The sequence below is a fragment of the Berghia stephanieae genome, chromosome 4, assembly GCF_034508935.2.
Source record: "Berghia stephanieae isolate SIO BIC M18660-M18661 chromosome 4, UCSD_Bste_1.3, whole genome shotgun sequence".
NCBI classification, from domain to species: Eukaryota; Metazoa; Mollusca; class Gastropoda; order Nudibranchia; family Aeolidiidae; genus Berghia; species Berghia stephanieae.
The window spans coordinates 11,248,149-11,257,962 of NC_088363.1; the positions used below are offsets into that span (position 1 = coordinate 11,248,149).

The 9,814-nt window shown below is 35.8% G+C and overlaps 1 protein-coding gene across 1 annotated transcript in view; it reads left to right on the forward strand.

Annotated features, from left to right (window-relative positions):
- The first annotated feature begins 1,014 nt into the window (after positions 1 to 1,014).
- The window catches only part of LOC144970025 (chloride channel protein 2-like), a 55,098-nt gene continuing 46,298 nt past the window's right edge, over positions 1,015 to 9,814 (forward strand). The window contains exon 1 of the mRNA XM_078909201.1: positions 1,015 to 1,203. The gene's annotated coding sequence lies outside the window, so the exon portion shown is untranslated. The remainder of the gene's footprint in view (positions 1,204 to 9,814) is intronic.

The window sequence follows — 9,814 nt, forward strand, 5'->3', positions numbered from 1 at the left end:
CAATTATATTATTTCTATGGCAATAAAATATCAATTTCCACCAAAATCTCAAAATCAATTTTTCGAAGGATTTTCCTAATAATTTGACCCAAACCGCCCCTTAATCGCTGACGGACTTTAAAACGGAGGTACCATCTAAGAATGAAATGTTTTGAAATATGCAATAACATTGAACCTAGTCAAAAATAAATAAATGGAACGAAATTAACGTCATTCAGCTCTTTGTTATTGTTTTTAGACAAGAATTCTCACTAAATTCTAATTCTATTAGTCAGACTATAAATGTTTAAGATTACACATAGATTTGTATGTCGGTACTTTATATCCGGCTGGCGGATGTCGTGAGTATTTTATCTAAACGCAAAACATCAATAATATGTGCATGAAAATGTTTTAATAAATAAAATGAAAAAAAAAACAAAAAAAATAAAGTCCATTTATTTTCGGCTTTAGGCTACGATGATAAAGCATAGGGTAGGGCAATGTAACTTCAAGGTAAATAAAATATCACAGTTTTTATAACCATGAAATTAATTAAGCCACGGTACGCCACCACTCCTGTCAAGTGTTCTAGCAGTAGTCATGGATTACGGCCCTTGACGTTGGCCGTGACGCCCTTTATTTACTAGAATTCTTTTAGTGTGTGAAGCAGGATTGCCAATTTGGCAGATTTTCTGCCAAATGTCCTTTTCTTGGCAGAATTTGAAGTCGTCTTGCAGAGAAAAATCGGTTTGGCAGTTTGGCAGATTTTATTTTCCGAGGCCTAAGGATGAATGTCTAGGTCTACTCCACGTTTTCCATGGCAATTTTTATGTATTAGTGATTTTTTTTAAACTTGGGAAATGAAAAAAAAAAATTATGACATCGGCCTTGAGAATTTTTTGTTTAACAAAACTGATGAGTTTTCAAAGGGGGTACTATAAATAGTACGGTTTGGCAGATTTTTGTGGTATTTGGCAGATTTTTAAAATCCAGTTGGCAGAATGCCTGAAATTCATCTGGCAACCCTGGTGTGAAATGCGAAGGCTTCGTTCGTACGACACACACGTAGAAAGTAGTCGGTAATAATAATCATAGCATCATACGGTTATGTCTTTTCTTGTTATCTGATATTTACTTCTGATTTCAAACAATGCGGATTATCACAGATTTTACTTTGGTTTGGTTGCCAGATGCGACGGTTTAGATCATTATTTTTATCAGGTAAGGAACTTCTCTTAAAGCTTAAATAATTAATAGACAGTATGCGCTTGGCTAAAAAAGCTCACAACATTGCCATCCGGAAGTATAACGGACCAACACTCAAAACTATGTTTAAACATGAACTGTTATAGTCTGGGTAATCCAGTTACGTGAGAATTATTCATAAACGTGGATGGCAAACAAAAAAAAAAAAAAAAAAAGAAAAAAAAAAAGACCTGAGTGACGTCAATTTCATTCTATCTATATTAGTTCACATAGTTTTCCCTGGGTGGCTGTTTCTGATCTTCCATAGTGGGCGGGGAGGCACAATTACTGTGTCTTCAATCCCTATATAATAACTGTTTTCCAACATGCTTTCTGTCCTTGTCTTGGAATGAGGTTACTTAGTTTTGTCCAGGCCCTGGCCGGATACCTTGGCTTTGAGGGAGACAGTCAAATGTATAGTTAGAGTTTTGGGAGCTATATTTTTTCCAGTGTAAATCATCTCTCTGTTATGTACTGTTACAATTTTTGTTTAAAATATATTATATTGGTTTGTGAACATTTGAGTGTGGCAGTCTTTGTGGGTACCTGTTCTTGTGTCTGGATGAGACGTTTAGTTGATCTCAATCTAGGTACAATGATCGAAAGCTCTTGGAATCTCCACCTGTTCTCTATTTAAACCCTTCCCCCTTTGTTTTACTTTTTCTAGTTTGTTTTCAATTGTAAACCTATAAAACATTTTTGACTGTACCGTTTTCTTCCTTTTTACTGGCGCTGATATGACCTAAATGTGTTGCAAGCGCCGTAAAACCATTATTACAAACCCAACAAAAAAAAAATAAAAAAAAAAAAAAATAAACCCATAGTTTTTAGCATATTATTATTGGTTTATTTTTTAAAAAATAGGTAAGTAATCTTCCTTTTAAAGTTCATCTGGGATACACCTTAGCTCGAGTAATCTCATATTATAGATAGAATGCACTTGGCCAAGGAGTTCACAACATTGCCATCCGGAAGTATAACGGACCAACACACAAACTCTGTGTAACCATGAACTTTTATAGTCTGGTTAATACGGTTTAGTGAGAACAACTCACAAACGCGGATGGCAAAAACAATAACAAAGGCCTGAGTGACGTCATCTGCATACTATCTATAGTCTGACACTGCCCAAAAGATGACTTCATTATAAAAGTTAGTAAACCTATTCGTTAACATAGTTTTCTTCATATTAATTTTGGTTGATTAAAAAAAAAAAATTAAAAAAAAAAAAAAAAAAGAAAAAAAAAGCGGTACCTCCGTTTCAAAATGTGTCTGGAATAAACCATAGCCCGAGTAACCTCATAGCCTGACACTCCCATAAATATTACGTCACGACACAAAGCGACGACAACCACTTAAAGAATATTTATTAGTATCTAAGTCATAATAGTAAAATTGAATGGCATAATAATATAACACCATACATATAACCATCGATTCCGTTTGATATCACAATTTGTCTGTACCGTTTTTTGATAGAAATAAAGAAGAAGAAAGGGAGGAGGGGGCATAATAAAATGGAGATACAGATAAAGGGAGTAAATCTGACTCATGAATGAACAACACAAAACAAACGACGTTTCGGCCTTTGGCCTTTTTCGTTTGTTTTGTGTTGTTCATTCATGAGTCAGATTTACTCCCTTTATCTTTATCTCCATCTTATTGGCTCGTGTAGGCACATAATAATACCTTTGAAAACAGGGAAATTCAAAATTTAGAGAGTCAATGTTAAGATGTTAGAAATAGTGGACTGTATATTGAAAAATAAGTGTGGCCTTTGTAATTGCTTTAAGCTGTTGGTTGAAGACGGTTTTGACCCCAAAACGCCTCGATATATATAATTTATTGTTCTATTGTAAAAGCAGGAATAACATTAATTATTTTTTCAAGCAATGATATGCGTTTAGCTAAAATACTCACAAGACCCACCAGCCGGACATAACGTACCAACACACAAAAATGTGTGTAATCTTAAACATTTAAAGTCTGATTGATAGAATTTAGTGAGAACTAATCATTAAAATAGTTGTCTAAAAACAATAAGAAATATGTTATCCAGTGGTATGACACTCGCTTTCTGGTCGGAAGGTCATGGGTTCGATATAGTTGAGTCCTTGGAAAAAGCTATTTACTCACATCCTTTCACCGTACTCGTGCGTACAATTAGTACCTGACCGTCAACAGGGTTGTCTTTGTCGAAAACAAATGTAATTTATATCGCCTAACAGGCGTCATGTCTCGTTCTAGATGTTACGTATTGCTGTTGGTCCCTTCTATCTATAGATAGCATGCGCTTGGCTAAGAAGATCACAGTATTGCCATCCGGAAGTATAACGGACCAACACACAAAACAACGTTTATTTATAGTCTGATTAATACAGTTTAGTGAGCAGAATTACTCATAAACGCGGATGGCAAAAAACAATAACAAAGACCCGTGTGACGTCATCTTCGAACTATCTATAGATAGAATGCGCTTGGCCAAGGAGTTCACAACATTGCCACCCGGACGTATAACGGACCAACACACAAACTCTGTGTAACCATGAAGTTTTATAGTCTGGTTAATACAGTTTAGTGAGAACAACTCACAAACGAGGATGGCAAAAACAATAACAAAGGCCTGAGTGACGTCATCTGCATACTATCTATAGATAGTATGCACTTGGCTAAGAAGCTCATAACATTGCCATCCGGAAGTATAACGGACCAACACACAAAACTGTGTGTATCCATGAACGTTTATAGTCAGGTTAATACAGTTCAGTGAGCATTACTCATAAACGTGGATGGCAAAAAACAATAACAAAGACCTGAGTGACGTCATCTTCGAACTATCTATACAAAGTTCGAATTTAACGTCACTCAGGTCTTTGTTATTGTTTTGTTTTTTTTTTGCCATCCGCGTTCATGAGTAATCCTCACTGAACTGTATTAACCTGACTATAAACGTTCATGGATACACACAGTTTTGTGTATTGGTCCGTTATACTTCCGGATGGCAATGTTGTGAGCTTCTTAGCCAAGCGCATACTATCTATACTATAGATAGTATGCAGATGACGTCACTCAGGCCTTTGTTATTGTTTTTGCCATCCGCGTTTGTGAGTTGTTCTCACTAAACTGTATTAACGTGACTATAAACGTTCATGGTTACACAGAGTTTGTGTGTTGGTCCTTTATACGTCCGGATGGCAATGTTGTGAACTCCTTGGCCAAGCGCATTCTATCTATAACTGAATGCCAACAGTTATCGACCTCAAACGGAGATCCACTGCCTTTTCAAAAAAGTGTGTGAATGTATCTCTCCATGCATTAAATGAAATTGAATAAGGGTGTTGAATGTTTCCGTGGATTTCATGCAAATGAATTGAATTGAACGTTTGCGTGTTGGAATACAAGTTTATATTATAATTGTATTCAATTGTATTATGAATGAATAGAGTTGAGACATCTCTTTCGGATCATATTTATTCCCTTCGGCATTGAGATTTTGTCAACACCTGTTAGCATATTCTTTTCTCTGAAATTGAGATGTCAAGGTCACAATATGTAAAGAAAAAAAAAGAAGGTGGAAGAATGTTATGAATCCTATTTTATTTTTATTTATTTTGGGGGAAGGGGGGGGGGTAGATAACTTACTGTTAATGTTGCCATAATGTGCACGACAACAGCTTTTATTATTGGTGTTATGGTTTGTGTAAAACAGTCACCAGTACTGTCCGCCAGATCAATCGTACCAGCACCACTAAACTGCTGAGCTATGTGTAACTTGTCGCCTTGAAACGTTCGTAGATAGAACGAAGTTGAAGTTGACGTCAATCAGATCTTTGTTATTGTTTTTTGTCCTCCATCTTTAGAGTATCTATAGTAGAAAAAAAAAGGAATATGAATAGAAGATAATAAAGTTATATAATATAATAATAATATTTGGTCCCAATCTATGGAGGCTTAAAAAAAAAAAAAAAGAGGGAGGGGGGGGGAGGGGGGGGGGGAAGCAGTGTTTTGTTTCTTTTTCATGTTTCCGCCCTTCTTTTTAAGGGTTTTTTTTCTATTTTCATTTTTCCCATTTGCTTTGTCACTGAATCCGTGGCCATCGTTAACGTATAGATAGTATGCAGATGACGTCACTCAGGCCTTTGTTATTGTTTTTGCCATCCGCGTTTGTGAGTTGTTCTCACTAAACTGTATTAACCAGACTATAAAAGTTCATGGTTACACAGAGTTTGTGTGTTGGTCCGTTCTACTTCCGGATGGCAATGTTGTGAACTCCTTGGCCAAGCGCATTCTATCTATAGCGCATTCCGGGCATATTCAGAGATCATGGTTGCTCGATTAAACCTGGTACAATTCTCATAGAATCGGCTTTGTTTTTTCTTTCTTTCTTTTTTTTTTTTTGATCTCTCTCTCTCTCTCTCTCTCTCTCTCTCTCTCTCTCTTTCACTCTCTCTCTCTCTCTCTCTCTCTCTTTCTTTCTTTCTTTCTTTCTCTCTTTAGACGCCTTTGTCCAGCCGACAGCGACTTAGTGCGTAGCTTGATTTAGATAGCAAAGGCGAAGGTGCTTTGCTTTACCACTGCAGAGTCCACCAGAAGCTATGGTCCATAAAGCTCACCAGGGCCCATTTTCAGCTACCCAATCACTGCTGGGTGGATAGGGAGGGGGGGGGGGGGGGCAGAAAATATGTCGTCTGTACCCGGGATGGATCTTGGTCCCTTTGCGTGTGAAGCGAGTGCTCTACCAATTGAAAACTCTGCACCCGGGATCGATCTTGGTCCCTTTGCGTGTGAAGCGAGTGCTCTACCAACTGAAAACTAAACCTATGGTCAAAAACATGAATCTTGGGTTACGTGGTCTAATGTGGTATGGCAGTCGATTTCGGATCGGAATGTCCTGGGTTCAAGCCTCTCTCGGCGCATAGTCTAGTCCGTGGAAAAGGCTCTTTACTCACATTTTATCACCGTACAAAGCTGTAAAAAGAATACCTGGACACTAACAGCATTGTCTCTGTCGGAAAAAATAATTATTATGATATCGCCTAACAGGCATCATGTCTCCTTTTACATGCCACGTGTTGCTATTGGTCAGAAACCCTTAAGTAAAGCGCCTTGAGCACGTTTATTGGATATTGCGCTATATAAAATTTCAATTTTATTTTAGAAATATGTTATATAGATGTATATATAAATATAATGGATATTGTTTTCTATGATGACAAAAACTAAACTTTCAAATTTCTGCTCATTTCAACTTTAAAATCAGCTTTTAGCATCTGATTCATGTCGACATAACACCGTTTTGAGGCAATGAGTAGCATTTTAACTTTAAATTTTCTTTTCCACATTTGGTTCACCCCCTATCCTGAAGAAAGACGCATTAAACTGTTTTAAAGTTTTCCAAATTGAATTGTTGATGTATTTTTAAATATAATTTGGACACGCCATAAATGTGATAACCATAAATCATAGCAAGAAATTAAATGTGTCCACGTGTGTGAATGACCGGCAAGATAAAGCCGCTTCATAAATTAATAAATAAACAATAAAACCAAAAAACAACAACAAACCAGGTCTACTTCTAAATAATATACAACACACATTCCCTGCTGATGTGTGTATAAGCACGACAACCCTTGTATATACAACTTGGTGTCAGTGTTATTTGGAAAACGACCATCTCAACATGTCTTGATGGATTTATTATTATTATTATTATTATTATTATTATTATTATTATTATTATTATTATTATTATTATTATTATTATTATTATTATCATCATCATCATCATCATCATCATCATCATTATTATTATTATTATTATTATTATTATTATTATTATTATTATCATCATCATCATCATCATTATTATTATTATTATTATTATTATTATTATTATTATTATTATCATTATTATTATTATTATTATACTATTATTATTATTATTATTATTATCATTATCATTATTATTATTATTATTACTATTATTATTATTATTATTATTATTATTATTATTATTATTATATATTATTATTATTATTATTATTATTATTATTATTATTATTATTATTATTATTATTATTATTATTATTATATTATTATTATTATTATTATTATTATTATTATTATTATTATTATTATTATTATTATTATTATTATTATTATTACATTATTAATTGAGACTCGCTAAACATAGAATTACATTCAATGTTATATTAGCTCGACGTGGAGGATATCACCCACATTTTTATGTTATAGTATAAAATATAGAAATTGCAAACATTATAAAATAGGGTTTGAAAGCGTTAGATGGAAAGATAGACCTCAATACCGTTACATAATAATAATAATAATAATAATAATAATAATAATAATAATAATAATAATAATAATAATAATAATAATAGATCTTTATTGTCCATAAATATGGCAATTTGTCATTTAGTTACACTTGTTATAACGTTAAAGGATAACTATAACAATGAACAGATATTTCACGCCTTTCACTCCTACTTATTCTCTCTCTCTCTCTCTCTCTCTCTCTCTCTCTCTCTCTCTCTCTCTCTCTCTCTCTCTTACATTATAGTATAACAACCAGGAAGTTGTGTTAAGAGTAAGAGCGATGATGAATCATAATATCATTTATTGGTTGACTAGGTAGGTACATGAATTGGTAAACAAACCGTTAATAATTTATAATCAACCTGTACAGAACAAGACTGCACATCCTAGTAGTATGCACTTGACCTTATTATAATTATAGTAGTAGCTAGTAGGCTAGTGTGTCAAACCATAATGCTAATAATATATTTGCTATAACCTTTGATACATATTTGCACACTTGAGTGGATAGTATACTGTTTGAAGTTATGAACTGTACAAGTGTTGAACAAAAGTGAGTACAAATAGACCATAAAAAGAAAGAAAGAAAGAATGAAAGAAATAGAAAGGAAGAAAGAAAGAAAATGATAAGATACTTAACATGGAACGTTTTTTGGCTCCATTATATCCTTCTTCACTGTTTTAAAAAAATTCTTAATGACTGAAGAAGCGTTTCTTTTCTTTATTTCTTTTTTAAAATGTTCTTTGTAACTTATTTCTGTTCATTATAATATTTTACATCCGTAAGTACTAGTGCGAGGCGGTCCTTGGCAAGCTTAAGGACCACGGTCCTACGGTCCCTGGGAAATGAAAACCGCAAGGACCGGTCCTAGGACCGGCGGTCCTTTTCGACATTGAACATTCTTGAGAGACCGTTTTGACCTTTGGGACCATGGGATCGTTCATTCTTGAACCGTTAAAGACCGCTACACGATGAAAACCGTGGTCTACAGGAGTAAAACACACGGAGTAGTCACACTCATTTCAAATTGTAACCTAATTAGAGAAGAGGGGTGATGCCTTCTTTATTTGATCACAGTACTTCATTGTTACTTCGATAATTTAGCGTGAATAAAATTTGAAATTTATCCTCATTAACGGAGATAATGGAATCACCCAAGGCGTTGATCGAGTTGTTCGTGGCGTTTATACATACACGCAACTCCTACCCCCCCCCCCCCCCCCCCCCCCCCCCCCCACACACACACACACATGAGAGGGCAGCGAGCATTGAAGAGTAAGAGAGAGACGTGAAGTTATAATAAGAGGGGGTGGATGCGGTAATAAGTAATAAGTAATAAGTGGGGTCGATGGTGACTTTTCGCCAGATCTAACAAACCCAGCTACCCATTCACTGCTGAGTAGTGCCGCGCTGAGGACCGGACCGAGGACCGGTCCCACGGTCTTTTAGCTGTGAACCGTGGTCTGGTCCCAAAGAGGAAGACCGCCGGCGGTCCTCACTTCTTATCACCTTTCAACGGTCTCGCGCCATACTACTTCCCCAGCTATTCGTTGCCTCGGTCCTTTGCCTATCTTCCACCAATCACCACCCATCCCACTTAATTAATCGCACCCACCCCCCTTTGCCATACACTAAACGACACAGACGACCATAGAGGCAGACGACCACCTCCCTCCACTCCGCAAACCGCCCTTTCGTGTGTGAGATGGGGGGAACAGGAGGCGCACGCCTTGGACGATTCCATTATACGGGGTAAATTTCAAAATTTACTACACCATAATGATCGCAATGACAATGATCTATGATGAAGGCATGACCCCTCTTCTCTAATGGGTTATTGTTTGAAATGTATGTGACTACTAAAGATGTGTGTGTGTGTGTGTGTGTGTGTGTGTGTGTGTGTCTCAAACCTAGCAAGTTGCAAGTCTGATTTTTTGTTTTCTTTTGTCCATCTCTTGTCGCCACTCCTTTCTATCGCATTGTTGTCATTTAAAATAATACAATAATATTAAAATTTCGTTTGGTGTTTTAACTAATCAAATAATATGAGTTTCATTAGTTTCTTCCTTCCAAAAAAACCAGTTATAACGTCTGTATTTTTAAAAGGTCCAATAGAATATTTGGGGACCCCGATAGCTCAGTTGATAGAGCACTCTCTTTATACGCAAAGGGCCAGAGATCGATCCCGGGTGCAGTCGAGTTTTTTTCTGAATCCCTGTCTACTCAGCAGTGAATGGGTAGCTGGGT